The sequence below is a fragment of the Malus domestica genome, chromosome 09 (assembly GCF_042453785.1).
Source record: "Malus domestica chromosome 09, GDT2T_hap1".
NCBI classification, from domain to species: domain Eukaryota; kingdom Viridiplantae; phylum Streptophyta; class Magnoliopsida; order Rosales; family Rosaceae; genus Malus; species Malus domestica.
In genome coordinates this window covers 10,737,577-10,758,530 of record NC_091669.1, presented here as the reverse complement: position 1 = coordinate 10,758,530, position 20,954 = coordinate 10,737,577, and the positions used below count along the sequence as shown (strand labels likewise).

At 40.5% G+C, this 20,954-nt stretch overlaps 1 pseudogene; it reads right to left on the bottom strand.

Moving 5' to 3' along the window:
- Window positions 1–2,277: 2,277 nt before the first annotated feature.
- On the bottom strand, window positions 2,278–18,409 carry LOC103441453 (7-deoxyloganetin glucosyltransferase-like; annotated as a pseudogene).
- Between the last annotated feature and the right edge of the window lie 2,545 nt (window positions 18,410–20,954).

Sequence of the window (20,954 nt, the reverse complement as noted above, 5' to 3'; positions counted from 1 at the left end):
AAACGCAATGTTGTCTCTTCAGGTCTTAGCACTACCGGATTTTTCAACACCATTTGTTATTGAAAGTGATGCTTCAGGCACTGGGATAGGGATAGTTTGGTAAAAAGGAGGCGGGCCTATTGCATTTACCAGTCAACTTTTAGGACCAAAGAATCAAGCACTATCTGCATATGAAAGAGAAATGTTAGCTATGGTTCATGCAATTAAAAAGTGGTAGTCCTATTTACTGGGAAACCATTTCATTATAAATATAGACCATCACAACCTCAAATATTTTCTCCAAAACCGAGCTAATTCTCCTTTCCAACAAAAGTGGGTTTCCAAGTTACTAGGATTTGATTATGAAATCCAGTATAGAAAGGGTAGTGACAATAAAGTAGCTGATGCATTATCTAGAATGTTCAATTCTCAGGATAATTCAACTATTGGTCCAAGTAATGAAATATGAAATTGCTATGGCTTCAAGCATGGTTGTGGGTACTGATCAAAGCAATATTGCTTTAGTCACACTAAACTGCACAAACTTTGACAATGATTTACTCGCCTTATCATATCCTTATATGTCTTGGCTCGATGATTTACGGAGGCATGTCAAAAAAGATGACTAGATTTTACAGAAGTCTCAAGCTGTTTTACACAAAACCTCATATTTGACTCCATTAAATTTGCTTAAGTACCAACTTGATAATGGATTTTTGAAGTATAAGAATAGGATTGTTGTTAGTCCTACAAGTCCATGAAGGACAAGAATATTTGAAGAACACTATTGTGCTCCATCTACAGGCCATGAAGGGTTCCTCAAGACCTATAAAAGGATATCCAGATCCTTCTATTGGGAGGGTATGAAAAACAATATTAAAGAATTGATTGATAGATGTGATGCTTTTTAGAAGAATAAGTATGAGACACTAGCACCTGCTGGACTTTTTAATCCACTACCAATCCCTCAAAGAATTTGGTTTGATATAGCTATGGACTTTATCACTGGACTCCCTTTTTGCAAGGGTAAATCAATTATATTTGTCATTGTTGACAGATTCTCAAAAGTTGCACTTTTTTTACCCTTATCCCATCCATATACTGCACATGCAGTGGCATAAGTCTTTATTGATCAGGTGTTTAAATTGCATGGAATGCCTACTTCCATTGTATTTGATAGAGACCCAATATTCATTAGCTCATTTTGGAAGGAATTTTTTAAACTTCAAGGATCCAAGCTCAGTCTCAGTTTAAGCTTCCATCCTCAAACTGATGGACAAACTGAAGTTCTAAATAAATGTCTGGAAACATATTTGAGGTGTTTCTGTAGCTTGCAACCTAAGCAATGGTTAACATGGCTCCCTTGGGCAGAATTGAGATATAACACCTCATACCATTCTGCAGCTAAAATGACACCTTATAAAATAGTGTATGGATAGCCACCACCACATGTTCCACTCTATGAACTTGGTACAACAAAAATTTATATGGTGGATCAGTGCTTGAAAGACAGGACTTGAATTTATCTCTATTAAAGACCAACTTAGCAGCTGCTCAGGAACGAATGACAACTCAAGCAAACAAACATCGAACTGAGAGATCATTTTTCAATTGGTGACTTTGTCTATCTCAGATTGGTTCCTTACCATTAGAAGTCACTAGCCTTGCATCCCTTTCATAAGCTGCATCCTAGATTCTATGGTCCCTTTGAGATTCTTAATCGAGTTGAGCCTGTGGTGTATCGGTTGAAACTCCCAAGTCATTCCAAGATCCACCCAGTTTTTCATGTTTCATGTCTAAACAAGAAGCTAGGAATTGCAATCACTATTACTATTCCTTTACCAACAGTTCAAGATGCTGGCTTAATGGCCGATGAACCTGTACCGGAAGCTATTTTAGACCGCATAGTGGTTAACACAGGAACAACTTCAATCACAGAAGTGTTGGTGCATTGGAAAAATCACCATGCTGCAGATGCATCTTGGGAAAGCTTAGATACTCTACAGTCGAAGTTTCCTAACTTTAAGCCTTGAGGACAAGGCTGATTTCAAAGGAGGGAGTAATGTTAGGATTCTGATGGGATTTCTACTAGCTAGTAATGCTTATAAAGCAATTGTGATTGTGCCAGATGTCATCATCTGAGTGATGAAGCTGTAATACTTATAATAAAGTTATTAGTACAGCTGTAATTAGGTAAAAGTAGTTGGGAAAGTTGCTATATAGCTGGGTTTGTAAGAAACATAAAACAGTATGAAATAATATCCAAGTTCTTTTGTCATTCTCTCTCTTTGAATCCTCTCATGGCCTCTTTGGGTTAAGGTTGATCGATGGATCTATCAAGCAGTCCATCTGCTGGTCGTCGAAGAATGGCCAACAGAGCATAGACACTCCAGCAATGAGGTTCTCAACGGTTGAATTCCAACATCTGTGTGTTAAAAATACTGCCACTGATAGGTGGTTAAGGACTTGCTCTTATGGGCACCAACTCACAATGAGACTTCTTTCTTTTGTTTCATCCACAAACCTCAGCGGCAAAAGTGTTGATTGGCCAGTAACTAAATCATGTCTAATTACCCAAAAGAAGGGAACATTGTTGTTTGCAAGTCCCTAGCCAAACTCGACAAGATGTTCAGATGTCATAACTGTTATACTGCCAAAATTCACATACATAACTGAATTTGGTGCCTCAGTGTTTAGCTAGTCGAGGCATTTTGTTTCTTCTTTCCACAGATTGTATCCAATATTCAATGGGTGATCTGGTATTTGATTCAGATGTAATTCAAGATGGCCAATTGGATAAACAAGTGGAAGCATAGATGAGAGAGCTTCCAATACATCTGGCTCTAAGGCATCAAAAGTATGAAGAACAATTGCAAAAGCTTCATGAACTCTATCAGTTACCTCCATCATGAAGTTAAACATGATATCATCAGGATCTGAAGTCCGAATAAAGGTTGGGAGCTCCTTTAAACGGATATCTTTCATTCCTGGAATCCAATCTTGTTGAGTTTTGGTTTTAATGTTTGTTGTATATTTCATTATGAAGATTACAAGAGAGTGAAGGCAACTCTTATAGAGAGCCAAAAGAAAGCTACAATAGATTGTAGGATAACTACACAAACACAATCCATAAAATCTGTCCTAACAAGTGGAAAAGCAAAAACCAAATTACAAGTAAACAAGCTTTTACGAGCAACTAAGAAAGGTTGATGTAAGATGAATGACAAGCTATGGAAAGTGATTGGTGAATAACAAGTTATGGAGAAAGGTTGATGTAAGGTGAATAACAAGCTATGGAAAGTGACTGGTGAATGACAAGCTATAGTGAGATGACAACTCATACATACAACCCATCCATACAAACCGGTTTCAATACACCCTCTCAAGCTGGATCAAGGGGATTGATTGATCCAAGCTTGCATAACAAACGCTGAAACTTAGTAGAGTCAAGTGCTTTTGTGAATAAATCAGCAAGTTGATCATGGCTGCGTGTGAACACAGTGTCTATCACTTTGGATTGAACTTGAGCACAAATATAATGGTAGTCAACTTCAATATGTGTGGTCCTTTCTTGGAATACTGGATTAGAGGCAATGTGCATGGCAGCTTAGTTATCGCAATACAAGGACATAAGTGTCATGCTTGTGAATTCGAGCTTGGAAAGAAGACCTTTCAACCATATGAGTTCACAGGCTGTTGCTGCCATAACCCTATACTCAACTTCGGCACTAGATCGAGCAACAACAGTTTGTTTCTTGCTCGTCCAAGTGACAAGGTTCCCTCCAACAAATGTGCAAAAACCTGTTGTAGATTTTCGTTCAAGGGCATTTCCAGCCCAGTCAGCATCTGTGTAGGCCAAGATGTGATTTGATCCATTATTCTTCATAATTATCCCCCTTCCTACTGAGCCCTTGAGATATCAAAGTATTCTCTTGACGATTTCCAAGTGAACTAGAGTATGAGAGTGCATGAACTGACTGGCTAGGCTAACTGAATATGAGATATCAGGCCTAGTAATGGTGAGATAAATAAGTTTCCTAACCATTCGCTGATAAACACTAGGGTTCAAGAGAGGTTCACCTTTTTCATGCCACTGAAGTTTGCTAGCTAGGGGTGTCCGAGCTGGTTTACATTTCATCATGTTAGCTTCATCTAGAAGATCGAGAACATACTTTCTTTTATTTAAGAACAATCCCTTTGAAGAGGTAGCCACCTCAATTCCAAGAAAGTATTTCAAGGGCTCCAAGTCTTTAATGGAAAATTTTTGGTGAAGTAAAAGCGTCTTGATTTCACTTATATTGTCACCTGTAATAATTAGGTTGTCAACATATATAAGCACAATTAATTTGCTAGCAATACTACTTTGAACAAACAAAGAAGAGTCAGCATGACTCTTTTTGAACCCTGCAGCTTCAAGGACTGAACTAAGCTTCGAATACCAAGCTCGAGGGGACTGTTTTAGACCATATATAGCTTTGTGAAGTCTGCAGACCTTGTTGGGTTCATTTTCTCTTGCATGATTAAGAGGCAACTTCATGTACACTTCTTCTTCAAGATCCCCATGAAGAAATACATTATTCATATCCATTTGGAATAAGGGCCATGCATTATTGACTGCCACAGACAACAATACCCTCATTGTGTTCATTGTGGCAACATGAGAAAATGTCTCCTTATAGTCAATGCCATAGGTTTGAGTAAAGCCTTAAGCTACTAACTGTGCATTGTGTCTTTCAATGTTTCCATTGGAGTTGAATTTGGTCTTATATATCCACCTACTTCCCACGACCTTCTTGCCATTTGGAAGATCCACCACACTCCATGTCTGGTTATCATTCAGAGCTTGAAGCTCTTTAGTCATAGTATCTTGCCACTCAGGCATGCATGTGGCTTCATGAAAATTCCTTGGTTCGAAAGTGTGGGACAATTTGTTAAGGAAAGAAGTATGAGAATATGAGAATCTGTGATAAGAAATGGCTGTAGAGATATGATGCCTTGTAGTGTAAGTAACATACTCTTGTAACCTCACTGATGTATGTCTATCTCGTGTAGGATTTCTTCTTGGTGCACTTATAGCTTGCTGATTTGGTTGAGCTTCTGATGGTCCAGATGAGCTTGCATTGCATCAATTACACTCTCGGTGAGTTGAGAATTTGATATGAGCATGAGTGACTTCATGAATTTCTGCTGGAATAGGTAGTGGAAATAGGTCCATAAGATATTCCATATTAGCATTAGCCTTCAACCCTTTGTGGAAATAAGGTGAATATTCATCAAATCGCACATCTCTAGAGACTGTCAGTTTCCCCGTGTTAGGGTTGTACACTTTGTAACCCTTTTGAGAACTGGCGTATCCCATAAACACACATTTGGCAGCTCGAGGGTCGAGTTTGTCACGATGGAGAGCTTGAATGTGCACATAAAAAGTACAACCAAAGGTCCTGAGGTCAGACAAGTTTATAGGTCTGCCCTTCATGACTTCAAAAAGAGATTTAGTATTCAACACCCGAGTTGGCAGTCGATTAATGATGTACGTGGCAGTGAGTAGGGCTTGAGACCAAAATTTCATAGGAACATTCATTTGGATCATAAGTGATCGAGTCTTCTCCAATAAGTCTGGATTCTTTCTCTCTGCCACACTATTTTCTTATGGTGTACCAACACAGCTAGTTTGATGCAAAATGCCATGATTGCTCAAGTAATTACTCATGTTATTGGAAGTGTACTCAGTACCATTATCTGATCTTAACATATAACTTAGATGAAAATTGATTGGTGATTAGGTTGTGAAAGTCCTTAAAAGCATCAAACAAATCACTTTTAAGTTTTAAAAGATACAACCAGGTTACTCTAGAATAGTCATCAATAAATGTAACATAATATCTATACCCATTAAAGGATTCTACACGAGAAAGACCCCAAATATCAGAGTGAACAAGCTCAAAAAGTTTACTAGTTCTAGAATTAGAGGAAACAAAAGGAAGTCTAGTGGCTTTTGACATTTGACTAGTTTCACACTCCAGTGTGTTTTTACAAAAAAAGGGAAACAACTTGGTCATCACATGTTCTGAGGGATGGGCAAGGTGTTGATGCCAGTGTTGGTGTTCCAGAACTTGACTTAAGTTGACACTAAGCTTTTTGACAAAATTGGACTCCTTTGAGAGATAGTAGAGTCCATTCAAGAATAACCCTTCACCAATCTTCTTCTGAGTAACTCGGTCCTGAAACACAACATTGTAAGGGGAAAATATGGCAAGACAGTCTAAGGTTTTTGTGATTTTTCCTATTGACAAGAGCTAAAAAGGAAAAGAAGGTACATAGAGAGTAGTGGAATTAGTATGCTCGCTTAGCAATCTAATCTTTCCTTTCCCTAGAATAGGTTCCCCTTTCCCATTTCCCTACATGAATTGGATCAATAGTTCTTTGAAAATCGTGGAGACTAGAGGGTTTATTAGTTATATGATCAGTGGCACCAAAGTCAATAATCCAAAAATCATGTGTAACATTTTCATTAAGAGTAGTGGAAATGGCACTGATAATACCTGGAATATTGCCTTTCGATGTGTTCTCCGAGTCAGCCAAGAATCCAGCAAATTTCCCTAGCATTGCAGTAGGGTTTCAGGTGTCATTTCATCAGGTTCAGTGCTTCCTTGCTTCTTTTGAAGAAAAACAGCAAACTCGTTGATCAATGACACTGGATTTGTTGAGAAATTAGCCATCCCATCAGTTGAGGAACAAGCTGAATGAAATGCTTTTGGAGTGACTCCACCCCTCCCATCTTTGATCATCCTACCTTCCCTATCAAACTTAGGCTTTAACTCCGGATGAAGATGTAGACATCGAAATTTCGATGAAATAAATGTTGATCAATAATTAGAATTTCAACGTTTACGTGTCACATAAATTTTACACATAGCATGTGACTCAACAAAAAATCGAGAATCATCAGAAAAGTCATCAAACATGACACGTGTCAATGCTTGGCAGAAATGATTTATTTCATCTGATTATTTAAACCCAAAAATTAAGTTTTGGAATTCTATAAATAGGAACCAAGGCATTCAAAAGAAAACGAACCAATTCATAACCAATTCACCTCACACCAAAACCTTGAAGCTTTGAAACTCTAAAGCTCCCAAGTAAATCCCGAAGGATCAAGAAAGCTCTATTTGTTCTTCTTCAACCCAACCTTCAAGATCAAGCCCCAACGGCCCTTTGAAGGAACTTTCACCAATTCAAGATCAAGCCCCGACGACCCTTGAAGAAAGCGTTCATCGTTCATCAACTGTTCATCAAGATCAAGCCTCAAAGGCCCCTTGAAAATCCGTTCATCAACAGTTCTTCAAGATCAAGCCCAAAACCCTTGAAGATCCATCCATCAACTGTTCATCAAGATCAAGCCTCAAAGGCCCCTTGAAGATCCGTTCATCAACAGTTCTTCAAGATCAAGCCCAAAAGCCATTGAAGATCCGTTCATCCATTAACCTTCAAGATCAAGCCCAAAAGGCCCCCTTGAAGAAACTTCAAACCATTCATCCGAGATCAAGCCTCGACGGCCCTTGGATCAGTATCACAATCCACATATCAACACCTTACGGAGATCGAATCAGAGGATCAAATTTAAGAGAGATTGTAACCCCTAAATCATTAATACAAAATATTATTTTGTACACGTGTTCTTGTCTCGTTTGTTTCAGGAAAATTTCGTGTTTACAAATTTGGCACGCCCAGTGGGACAATCTCTACCTCTCATCTATTTCTCCGTTCAAGGAATCCAAACACACCTCAAAGTCAATGGCATCAAGCAAGGGACAAGCCGTTCTCACAACCACTGAGGGAAGGATTCTGAACACTTCTGCCACGAACGGACAATCCATTGGCGCCACAATCGTTTCTCAACATGCCACTTCAAAGTTGGTGCTGCTAAAGGAGCAAGGGGAGCATCAAAGGTGCGAGTCTGTCATCAACCTGACCTCGCTGGGGGCACCGAAGCATGCTGCTGAGGCACACAAGATGACATCTCAAAGCAGCCAACGACGTTCTTCGTCAGCATCCTGGATGTCTAAAGGAAAGTCACGTCTATTTGTTGCACAAGTCATGACCATCGGCGTTACCTCTATTGAAGGACAACTGGCTCAAATGAATGAAGCGATCGCAAGGCTAACACGGATTGTGGAAGAAGAAAACTTGCAAATCGCTGCACTCATTAGCCGACTGTAGCAACAGGACGACGAGAACCCCAACCCAGAGGATGATCCACTAAAGAGAGGAGTTGGCGAAGAAGATGAGCCTCCGGTGGAGAAAATCAATGTGAAGCCGGAGCCAGACCAAGCAGCGGCGCTCATGGGATCTCTCTCCATCAAGCAGTTGCAAGAGATGATCGCCAGCACCTTCAAGGCACAGTACGAAAGGAGCTCAAATACCTCCGGGTTGTACTTGAAGCCTTATTCAAAAAAGATTGATGCCCTGAAGATGCCGAGGGGATATCAACCACCAAAGTTCATGCAGTTTGATGGAAAAGGAAACCTAAAGCAGCACGTTGCACATTTTGTCGAAACTTGCAACAACGCGGGGACAGAGGGAGACTACCTCGCCAAGCAGTTTGTGCGCTCACTGAAAGGAAACGTCTTTGAGTGGTACACGGACCTAGAGCCTGAGTCCATCAACAACTAGGAGCAATTGGAAAGAGAATTCCTTAACCGCTTCTACAGCACCCGCTGCACTGTAAGCATGTTGGAGTTGACAAGTACGAAGCAATGGAAAGATGAGCCATTCGTGGACTACATCAACCGATGGCGCACTCTAAGTCTTGACTGCAAAGACAGACTTTCGAAGACCTCCTCGATCGAGATGTGTGTTCAAGGCATGCAGTGGGGATTACACTACATCCTTCAAGGCATCAAACCACGGACCTTTGAGGAATTAGCCACCCGCGCCCATGACATAGAGTTGAGTATCGCCCATCATGGAAAGAAAGAACCGATCGTCGACTACAAGAACGACAAAGTTCTTGGGACAAAGGTGGAGAAGGCTGCGTGGAAATCCACTAAGAAAGCAATGACGGTCAACACAGCTCCTGTCAAAATCTCTACACGAGGCAAGGCGATTCAATCCGAAGCTTTTCGTGATCAAGAAATGCGTAGACGTACTTTGAAAGAGCTTGAGGAGAAGACTTATCCATTTCCCGACTCTGATGTGGTTGCCATGTTAAAAGACTTGCTTGACAAAAAGGTGATCAACTTACCTGAGTGCAGACGGCCGGAAGAGATGAATCGTACTGACAGTCTAAGGTACTGTAAATTCCACCGTTTCATAAGTCATCCAACGGAAAAGTGCTTCGTACTAAAAGATCTCATCATGAAGCTGGCTCAAAAAGGAATCATTGAGCTAGATCTTGACGATGTGGTGAAGTCAAATTATACCACCATCACTTCTGGCTCTTCCGACTCAAAGTTTTCACCTCAACCGCTGGGGGCATGCTCCAAGTCAAGCAAAGTTGAAGGATGGACTCATGTCGCTCCAAAGAAATTGCACATGAAACCTACGTTGCATCCAGAAGTTCGCCAATCTGAAAGGGGGCAAAACAGCTCTTGTCAACCTTCAAAGCTACATGAAAGTGTTGAGGATGATGAAACTTCGACACAAAGATCGTCCGTCCCCATCATAATGCGCGATTTCTTCCCTAAAGACTTCTTCAATCATTCGGTCAAGACTCCTTGTTATGAAGATTGCGAGGAACGCCTCTTCAAAATTGCTTGACAAATCCACCAAATGCTCCTTATTCGCACGAGCCTAAACTGCACGAACCAAAGCTCCTTGCATGCATGAGCCTAAACTGCACATGGCAACAAAGTTTTTCGCCTGCATGAGCCTAAACTGCACATGGCAACAAAGCTCCTTGTCTACAAAACCTAAACTGCAAGACACAAAGCTCATTGTCTACAAGAGCCTAAATTGCATGGCACAACGCTCCTAATCTGCACGAGCATAAAAGGCAACACCAACGCTCTTGGTCCGCACGAACACAAAAGGCGACACCAATGCTCCTTGTTTGCATGAGCTTAAAAGGTGACAACCAAAAGCTCCTTGCCTGCACGAGTTGAAACTGCAACGGCACCAAAACGCTCCTTGCCCGCAAGAGCACACCAAAAAAATAAAAAATGTATTTGAACTACGTTTTGACTTGATCTCTTCTTTGGAAGGGTACGTAGGTAGCTCGAACATTCAACTTCGAGTTCAGTCACATCAAAAAAAAAATAAGGATTTTATTAAAGGTTTTCAATTTTATTACAAAGACAACAAAATTTGCTTTGTAAAAAAATAAAAAAATAATAATATAAATAAATAAATTACAGTTTGTGTACATATATATATCTACATCTCGCGGGCCGCAATCGAGTTCGAGCAACAACAAAAGAAGGCAAAAAGTGCCATGGACTCCAAAGCAACACCAAGCCCAAGCCTGCGTCAAGTCCAACGTCCAGGCCCAGTCCCTTCGCCGCACAACTCCCTAGCCATGTCACTCTCTTTCCCTCTTCAACTCTCTCGATGTTTCTGATCTCTCCCGCACTGTCTTCATCATCCCACTATTTTCATCTGATAAAAAATCTGCAGGACTTCCACCTTCGGCGCATTCTGCCTCCTCCTCATTTGAGAGCAACCAAGACTCATTGTCCCCTCCCACACCTTCGAGCGTGCCTGCGTCCAAACATGCAAGTCCTTCAGCTTCACGCCTGTTCTCCCGGACTTTATGACCGCAGCGGTAACCTCATCCATCCATGCTCTCTCCCTCCTGGATTATTCGCCTAGACCCACAAAGAAAACTTGGAAAATCTCTTCTTTCCCTGCTCAGCCTACAATGGCTTAGGGTTGGTCAGATGCTTCACTATGATCAAATCACTCTCAAAGTCCCCAAATCTGACATTGACATGGTCCGAGTTGCGACTGATTGTGCACGCGTTGCCTCAATATCGATGGAGTACGAGCAATTCGTGTTGGATCCTTTGACTGGCAGAGAAGTGATAAAGGCTACTGCAACACCAAAGCAAGCATGCAGAGAAGACGATGAACATGGTTGAAGAAGAAGGAGAAATGGCTGGTAATGCTTGGCGTGTTCTCCTCGCCGTTTACATGCTCAACATCTTCAACATCTACTTCAAGTCCCCCCATTGTCCACGGCACGGATCCCGTTATCCTCCAGCTACTACACCTGCAGCTCCTCAGCCCAAGTCACCATCTCCTCCGTTACCTCCTCCTGCTCTCCATGGAAGCTCTCTATGCCCATCCACTTCTGTTGGTAAATCTCAGCTTGATCACCATGCGGCGGCGACTGCGACACATACGTTGTGTGCGTGAACCCGCTGGCAAAGAGTGAATAAAGCGAGGGAGTTGCGGGACTGCAGCAGCTTCATCTTCTCCTCTGCATGGCACAGCGCCATCTCGTCTTCTCCTCTGTATGGCATAACAACATCTCGGATCATCCTCTCCATTGTATTGTGATTATCTTTGCATTCAAAGCCGATCACCACGACATCAGTGAGAGAGAAGACACGGCAAGGTCGACGTCGAGGAATCGGGAGGATAAGGAAGATGCAATGCAGCAGCAGGTAAAAGCACGGCGGCAGAGCACAGCAAAAAAAAAAAAACCACTACACAACAAAATCCCGCTGCAATCTTTTGCACAATGCCGCACAGTAAAAAGTGACGCACTAACAAGCTCAAAGCACCAAGACTCACAGCAAAGTCACTACCATGATCAAAGTCGGTGAAGAACTTCAGTGACCACCATCAAACGACTAGCCGATAGCGAAGCTCGACGCTTTGCACTACCTCAAGCTTGTCACTCTAGCCGCCATGATCAAAGTAAGCGAAGAACTTCAGAGACCGCTGTCAAAAGACTAGCCGGTCGCGAAGCTCGACGCTTTGCACTACCACAAAGCTTGACTTCAGCTCTCCATCCGTCTTCATCCTTCCCTACAAATTCCCCAGCCCATCATCAAAATTTATACAAAAAAAAATATATTAAAAAATGGGATAGTGGAGCAAAGTGGTGGATCAGCATCACCAAAAGCAAAGAGAAAAAAAAAATGAATGATGGTGCATCTGGCACCATGTGCAAGAAAAGAAAAAAAAATATATATATATATATATATATAAATGAATGGTGGATCAGCACCATGTGAAATATATATATATATATATATATTGAATGAAAAAAAGCCTCATTTATTGATTTCTCTGAAAATTTACAGAAATGTACATTTTTACATCGGTAAAAAAACAAAAAAGCAAACAGGAGGGAGCATTCACGAAAGTTACTCGTGTGAAGCCTCACCACTCGGCAGAGCTCCAGGAAGAAGAGGCACCGGAGGTTGACTGTTTAAAGCCTCAGAAGATGAAGGCAACTGTTTTTGGAACAAACCCAAAAACCTCTGATGATCAAGTAAAATCTGACCATCAGATTCCTGCATCTGGCCAATCTTCATCTTCATGTTTGTAGCATAGTTATGTGCGAGCTTGTGCAACTGTTTATTCTCATATTTGAGCCTCTAATCTCTTGTTTGAGACTCATCACTTCGGCCGCCAATGATTCAACTTGACGGGTTCGAGCAAATAGGTGTTGGGCCATATTAGACACAGAACCTGCACACTGCACACTGAGAGCCAGAGAATCTTTAACAGCCAACTCATCAAACCGTTTGGAAAACAGTCTGTTATCTTTGGGAGTGACAAGGTTCCAAGCTACCACCGCAGCGGTCATATCATTCTTCATCACTGAATCCCCAACGGTAAGAGGACCAGTAGGGGATATGAAGGATGGGTGCCATATGTTGTCTGGAGAAGGTGGGACTACCTCTTCACCAAGTTTCAAGTCAAAACGACGGTCGGATGGGCCAGACATTTTCAAAGGTGTTGAAAGAAAGAAGAGGTCGGACAAGTCAAGATCGTAGAAGTGCAAGAAGGGAGTTTCTACAGGCAGAAATTCAAGTGTGTTTTGAAACGTCCTGCATACCTCTATAAAAATCAGCACTCGACGGGATTTCAGAGATTGAAAAGGTGAACTCAGAAATCGAAGAGGTGCTAGCTTTATCAAAAGCTGGGCTTGCTCAGAAACCACGGGCCAATCTTCTTTTCCAAATTTGTCCACACTTGTCACATGCAACCTCTGCACTCGACGGAGCTCAGAACTCGAAGAGGCAAGCTCAGAAATCAGAAAGGCATCTGCTTTTCCAGACGTGTCAGCATCTGTCACATGCACACTCGGCTTTGCAGAAATCACATGCAGTTTGTCGAAGCGTCGATTTCAGATATCGAAGAGGCATCTGCTTTTTCAGATGTGTCAGCATCTGTCACATGCACACTCAGCTTTGCGTAAATCACAGGCAATTTGTCGAAGATTTCTAGTGAAGTAGAAAGCACGTGAAGTTTACTATTTAATCATCCAACGGTTGCCGACAATAATGAAAGAATAGTACTGGTTATTAATTCATATAAATGTCGACATTCACCCTCTATAGCAAGGTAGACATACATAACCTTTCTTCATCTCTGAGAATGCCTTCCCAACGAAGTCTCTCGAGTTACTCAATGTTCCTTATTCCTTGGGGTACCTCTGCAAACAAATGACACCAAAGCTAAAGTATCTCATATCACCAGGGTAGAAAGCAAGAGTATCTCATATCATATTTTCTCCCTGTCCTTTCCTTTGTCCTTGTTCTTACCTACAAAGACAAGGATAAAGAAAGCAGTATGTCAGAACCTCCACTCAAACTCGGGTAAGGAATCGACTACCTGGAACCTTTGCTTGGTTGCTTACATGGTATTGCTCGAGTACTCGTCTTCCACTGCTGCTGTACTTCTAAAGAAGCTGCCACATCTGCCTGGAGAACAGATAAGGCAAGTGAAAATGATACCTTGCAGTATGTGGAGACAACTCAGCAGAAGGAGTCTGAGCTGAGGAACTCGAGAAGATGCCACATTCTGCCAGAATAATAGATAAGGCAAGGGAAAATGATACATTGAAGCATGTGGAGATAAACACAACAAAGCACGTTCCGATTCATCCGCTACTTCTTCAAAATAAAAAATATCTCATATCATCAGGGTTGCAATCACTCTGGGTGGAGGACTCGTTTTAACCCTCAAATTCTTGGGTCGACTCGCTAGGCGTTGTGGGCTGCACGTGCCAATTCACCACCCTTGAATCAAATCCTTAAAGATCAAGTCACCAACTGGAAAAAAAGCCCATCAATCTTGAAGATCATACCGTTGACCAAACTGCTCAGGTGTGAATTAGAAAGATTGAACAAAGCAACAAGCCGTCACCTTCACCTCGTGTCTGCTTGCCATGTGTTTGAGTCAACCTTCAAGAATCAAGCCTCAACGGCCCTTGAAGAAGCTTCCAGCCAAATTCAAGATCAAGCCTCGACGGCCCTTGAGGAAATCACAAGTCTGATTCAAGATCAAGCGTCCACCACCCTTGAATCAAATCCAGTTCAAGAATAAGCTGAGGAAAGTCAACAATTTGAGGAATCCAGAAAATCCTCCAACCCAGTTCAAGATCAAAGCTGTGGAAAGTCAACAAAGCGCAAAAAACAAATACGTGCCAATTCATCCATTACCAAAGTCAAAGATCATCTACCACATGAAGCTCCTTGTGGTCCAATTTCAACCTTCAAGATCAAGCCTCGACGGCCCTTGAAGAAATTTTCAGCCCAATTCAAGATCAAGCATCAACGGCTCTTGAAGAAATCTCAAGCCCAATTCAAGATTAAGCCTCAACGACCATTGAAGAAATCTCCAGCCCAATTCAAGACCATCCCAGTTCAAGATCAAAGCTGTGGAAAGTCAACAAAGCGCAAAAAACAAATACGTGCCAATTCATCCACTACCAAAGCCAAAGATCATCTACCACATGAAGCTCCTTGTGGTCCAATTTCAACCTTCAAGATCAAGCCTCGACGGCCCTTGAAGAAATTTTCAGCCCAATTCATGATCAAGCAACAACGGCCCTTGAAGAAATCTCAAGCTCAATTCAAGATCAAGCCTCAACGGCCCTTGAAGAAATCTCCAGCCCAATTCAAGATCAAGCCTCAATGGCCCTTGGATCGACATCTACATTAAGGGACTTCAAAACGCATCTCCTACATGTGACAAGCACATGTATACGGCGCGCCTTGAAATGGGGGCATTTGTAGACATTGAAATTTTGGTGAAATAAATGTTGATCAATAATTAGAATTTCAACGTTCACGTGTCACATAAATTTTACACATAGCACGTGACTCAACAAAAAATCGAGAATCATCAGAAAAGTCATCAAACATGACACGTGTCAACGCTTGGCAGAAATGATTTATTTCATCTGATTATTTAAACCCAAAAATCAAGTTTTGGAATTCTATAAATAGGAAGCCAAGGCATTCAAAAGAAAACGAACCAATTCTAACCAATTCACCTCACACCAAAACCTTGAAGCTTTGAAACTCCAAAGCTCCCAAGTATATCCCGAAGGATCAAGAAAGCTCTCTTCGTTCTTCGTCAACCCAACCTTAAAGATCAAGCCCCAACGGCCCTTTAAAGGAACTTCCACCAATACAAGATCAAACCCCGACGGCCCTTGAAGAAAGCGTTCATCGTTCATCAACTGTTCATCAAGATCAAGCCTCAAAGGCCCCTTGAAGATCCGTTCATCAACAGTTCTTCAAGATTAAGCCCAAAAGCCCTTGAAGATCCGTTCATCCATCAACTGTTCATCAAGATCAAGCCTCAAAGGCCCCTTGAAGATCCGTTCATCAACAGTTCTTCAAGATCAAGCCCAAAAGCCCTTGAAAATCCGTTCATCCATCAACCTTCAAGATCAAGCCCAAAAGGCCCCCTTGAAGAAACTTCAAACCATTCATCCGAGATCAAGCCTCGATGGCCTTTGGATCAGCACACAATCCACAAATCAACACCTTACGAAGATCGAATCAGAAGATCAAATTTGAGAGAGATTGTAACCCCTAAATCATTAATACAAAATATTATTTTGTACACGTGTTCTTGTCGCGTTTGTTTCAGGAAAATTTCGTGTTTACAGAAGAATCCAACATTTTTCTCTCAAATGTCCCTTCATGTTGCAATAAGAACATTTCCAGTCTGCTTTCTTGCCAAGCACCCTATCACCAGTTGCTTTGTGATTTGTCGTGAAAACCCTAGCTTCAGAGTTGGATTTGGGCTTAACGTTCATCACTCTTCGTCGAGTTTCCTGTCTCTGGATTGCATGACACACACTGGTAAAAGAGGGCAGCTCTTGAGTCATTAACAAGTGACTACGCAAGTCTTCATACTCCGTTCCCAAGCTTGCTAAGAGTTGAAACACCTTGTCTTCATCAGCCTTCTTCAGTAGCACAGCGGAATCAGTCATGTGTGGACGATACATATCGAGTTCATTCCACTTGGATTTCATACTTCCAAGGTGTTGAACAAATGAGTGATCACCTTGCTTTAAACTAGCCACATTCTTCTTCAGTTGAAAGATGCGAACTGAGTTGTTTTGGCTGCCATACATGTTTTTGACAGACTCCCATAGGAGAAAGGAAGACTCTGAGTAGCTGAAAAGCTCAAACAATTTTGGCTCCATGGAGTTAAGTAACCAGGACATGACCAACTGATCAGTAGCATGCCATGCATCGTAAGTTGGTGAAGTGGATTCTGGGGGCTCAGAGCTTCCATTGATAAACCCTAGCTTCGATCTTCCTCCTAGAGCAAGTGACACAGCTCTTGACCAAGGAAGGTAGTTGAACTCGTTCAATAGTACCGAGCAGAGTCATTGATTTGGATTGTTCTCAACCCCTTGGGTTAAGTTTGGGGAGGAGGATGAGGCACTGTCGGCACTAGACACATTTTCTTTTGCCATCTCTATCGATGATGAGCAAATGAAGAAGTAAAAAAAGTGAACAGAGTCAGGACCCTATGGTTCCTGCTCTGATACCATGTTGAGCTTTGGTTTCAATATTTGTTGTATATTTCATTATGAAGATTACAAGAAAGTGAAGGCAACTCTTATAGAGAGCCAAAAGAAAGCTACAATAGATTGTAGGATAACTACACAAACGCAATCCCTAAAATCTGCTCTAACAAGTGGAAAAGCAAAAACCAAATTACAAGTAAAGAAGCTTTTACGAGCAACTAAGACCTAGTTTGGGAGTGAGGTGCTTAAAAAAAAAGCACCCATGAAAAAAAGCTGTGAGGGTTTTAGGTGTTTGGTAAACTGAAAAAAAGGGCTTATTTTGGAAGCTGCTGTGAGAATAAGCTGAAATCAAAGGAAAAAGCTGAAGCTGCTATTTGCAGCTTTGGAAAACTGGTTTTTTTTCAAAGCACACGGAGCTACAGAGCTTCTTTAATGAAAATACCTACTATTAGACTGCTTTTTTTTCCAAAAGCACTTTTACAAAAAAGTTTACCAAACACTCTGCTGATTTATTTCACAGCCGCTTATTCTCACAGCACAGCCGCTTATTCTCACAGCAGCTTTTTTTCAAAGCACAGCAATACCAAACCAGCCCTAAGAAAGGTTGATGTAAGATGAATGACAAGCTATGGAAAGTGATTGGTGAATGACAAGCTATGGAGAAAGGTTGATGTAAGGTGAATGACAAGCTATGGAAAGTGACTGGTGAATGACAAGTTATAGTGACGATGACAACTCATACATACAACCCATCCATACAAACCGGTTTCAATAAATCTATAACCTTTTCCGGATATCCATTTGTCAAAGAGCTCTGCCCTACCCAAAAAATAATAATAATAAAACGGAGAATTTCATTTGCATGTTTAGTAACAAGGAATTAAGAACGAGCCATAAATTAATTAAAGCTTCTGTAGTTGTGTATATATAATATATTTTACGTTTGAGTGGGGCCAGGCCTTTTTCGATCAAAACACGAAATTGTATAACTCCCATGAAGCTGCATGCCGCAATAGTGTAGAACAGCACTATAGGGACTTCAATCTCTTCAGCGGCTGTGATTGTGAACGGGGACATCAAACCATCTGAAACTATGCAAGTTACTGGAGGATTAATGGATGTTGATATGGCATCACTGTTGAGATTCATTAGTAGTTCACGAAAGGGAGCCAATAATTTTTGTTTTCTGATTGAATCACAAAGCAATGGGACATCTTGGGTGGCATCTTCATCTGAATCTGGAAGGCCGTCTGGGATGGCTGCAAACTGGAAATCAGGTGAGCCATCAAGGGAATTGGGGCCCATAGATTTTAGAAAGCGCTTGTGGTTGTACTCAGTGTTGACAAAGGTAATATGAAAACCTCTATGGTGGAGGAGCTTTGCAAATTTAAGCATTGCCTTGATATGGCCTTGAGCTGGAGCCGGAATGCAAACAGCATGAGGCTTAGTCGCTACTGCTGTGGGATCCATTTGAGGTCTTGTGTTTGCCTTGCATTGCTTGCACAAATGCAGACTGTTTATATAGTGCTACTGAGCTACTTTTCTCCTCAGCTACTTTTCTACTGAGCTACTTTTCTACATGTCTTGTGATTTCCTGAAGTATAGGAGGTCAAAAAAAGAGGCGTAGCTGTTAGGCACATTGAACCTAGGAGATGAAGGAGCAAAAGTTGAAATACGGACCTTTCCCTCCCTGTCTGTTATTTCTTGCTTGTCAAGTTAAATATGATTGATCATTATAATTAATATAAATTAAGGAAAGTTTTCCAGGATTTGTAGGTTACTCATGAAAATAGTTGTCTCTTTTAATCCTTTGTTTTGGGAGATTTGTAGGCATACCTTTTTTGCATGAGTAGCCTTCAATTTGGACAAAATAAGGAATTTGTCATCCATTTCTTCGTTTTAAATGCCTTCAATATAGTGAATAATCATACCCAAGCCAATCCTCTCTATAATGTTGTTATTTTAGTCCCTAATGCAATGGCCGTAGCTAGTTTTATTGAGACAATGTCCTGTCTTACTTCTCTCTCTTTTCTGTTTTATTTTTTTCAGTCTGCTTGTATATCTCATGTATGTGTATTTGGTAGTTGTTATGACCAACAATAAGAACACCCGCAAAAGTTTTTATTATCATTAATAATATTCTTATATATATGCATAACATTTACTGGATCGATCCCATTTTGCACCTTCAGGGTAACATGTCATAATTTGATTCCTCTCTCTTGAATTATCAAAATACATATGGTACCGTACCCATCAATTAGGTTTTTTATTTGATAAGATAAGGTCATAACCTATTTCTTAGCTTTTATGTCAAATGATGATACATTTCGAGTCATGTTAGGCGGGCTTTAGTTCATACAGATTTGAGATATAGATAAGCTAATTTGTTAGTGCAGTTTCATACTCTCACTTACACTCAAATTACACCACTCATATTTAGGTTTTTTATATTTTGATAAAAATTCTTTGAGACTTTTGAAAGTACATTTGCACCCCTTAGCTTTTTTGTCAAATGATGATAAAAAAACGAAAATAAAATTTAAATAAACTAAACAAAATCACAAAAGTAAAATAGAATTAAATTCGATCCGAGGCAGCGGCGCCAAAAACTTGTTGTTGATAATTGCAAGTGTACAATATCGTCCAAGTAATATAGTGATAAGTAGAGTGTCGTTCAAACAAGGATCGGATTAACCTAAATTTACTATTGAGATTAACCTAAATTTACTATTGAGATTGACTTCAAACAATGGCCGTAGCTAGTTTTATTAACTTAAATAAAAGATGGATAACGATGACAAATTCGAATATGCAAAAAATCAAATGAAATTGAAAATATCAATTGAACAAACACGAAGTAAAAGTGAATGAATTATGAAAAATTAATATATTGAAGCACTAGGACATCAGGTTCCTCATTCTCAATCCCATCTAATCCCGTTATTCATATTAAACTCAACTTATTCCCATGTTGCTAGCAATTATCCCTTGATTCGTCAATATTTCCTTTCAGAATATACTAACTGTGTTTCTAACTATCTACCCATGCTATGTCTAGCCACAAAAGTAGAGAATCGAATCCCTTTACGCTAAATGGATAATTTCACAATACTACACAAATCATAACCAGTATGTCTACTCAATTATGTAATTCATGGTAATCGTTATGAGAAGCAATCTACTAAACTCAACCTGTCAGTCCCAATTTAGTTCTTCACACAAATAATGGCCAGTTATTTGATAACGATAAAGCACAATAACAATTACTCAACATGGAAAACAACCGAGATCAATATGAAATAATAAGAATTAGATATTCATGATAAGAGTACACCCTAATCCTAGCAAAAGGACTTAGTTCATGATTAAACTAATGACAAACATGGATGAATTCGATGACATAAAGAAACCCAAAACCCTAATTCTGGAACCGTATGCGATAAACCCCAAAACTGCCACCTTCTCCCAAGCGTACCCCCACTGGAAAGCTGGAGTCTCGTCCTCCTCCCCTCCTTTTGCGGCTGCTAAAAACAAAACCTCCTTTTCTTTCTATGCCTTTTCTTTCTTTTTGCCTAATCCCATGCCGTTTTGGACTCTCAAACCCAATTCTTTTTGGGAAAACACATCACCGCATGCTTGCACCGCCTAATTTTATTGGGCTTGCTTTAATGATCCAATTTCCTATATGATGTATTGTTCCATTCTTTGCTCCAGCCCATCAGTCACATCTCATTCGATAATTCTTTGAGTTTCTCTAATTTAAGCTTCCAATTCCCTGCTTTATTCACGAATTATGTTCTCTACAAAAATCGCACAAAAACACATCAAACTCACCAATTTACTATAAAATCATGACTAAGTTATAGGTAAAAGAGTTATCAAATATATATAAAATATCACCCTAACAATAAGGTCATAACCTATTTCTTAGCTTTTATGTCAAATGATGATACATTTCGAGTCATGTTAGGCGGGCTTTAGTTCATACAGATATGAGATATAGATAAGCTAATTTGTT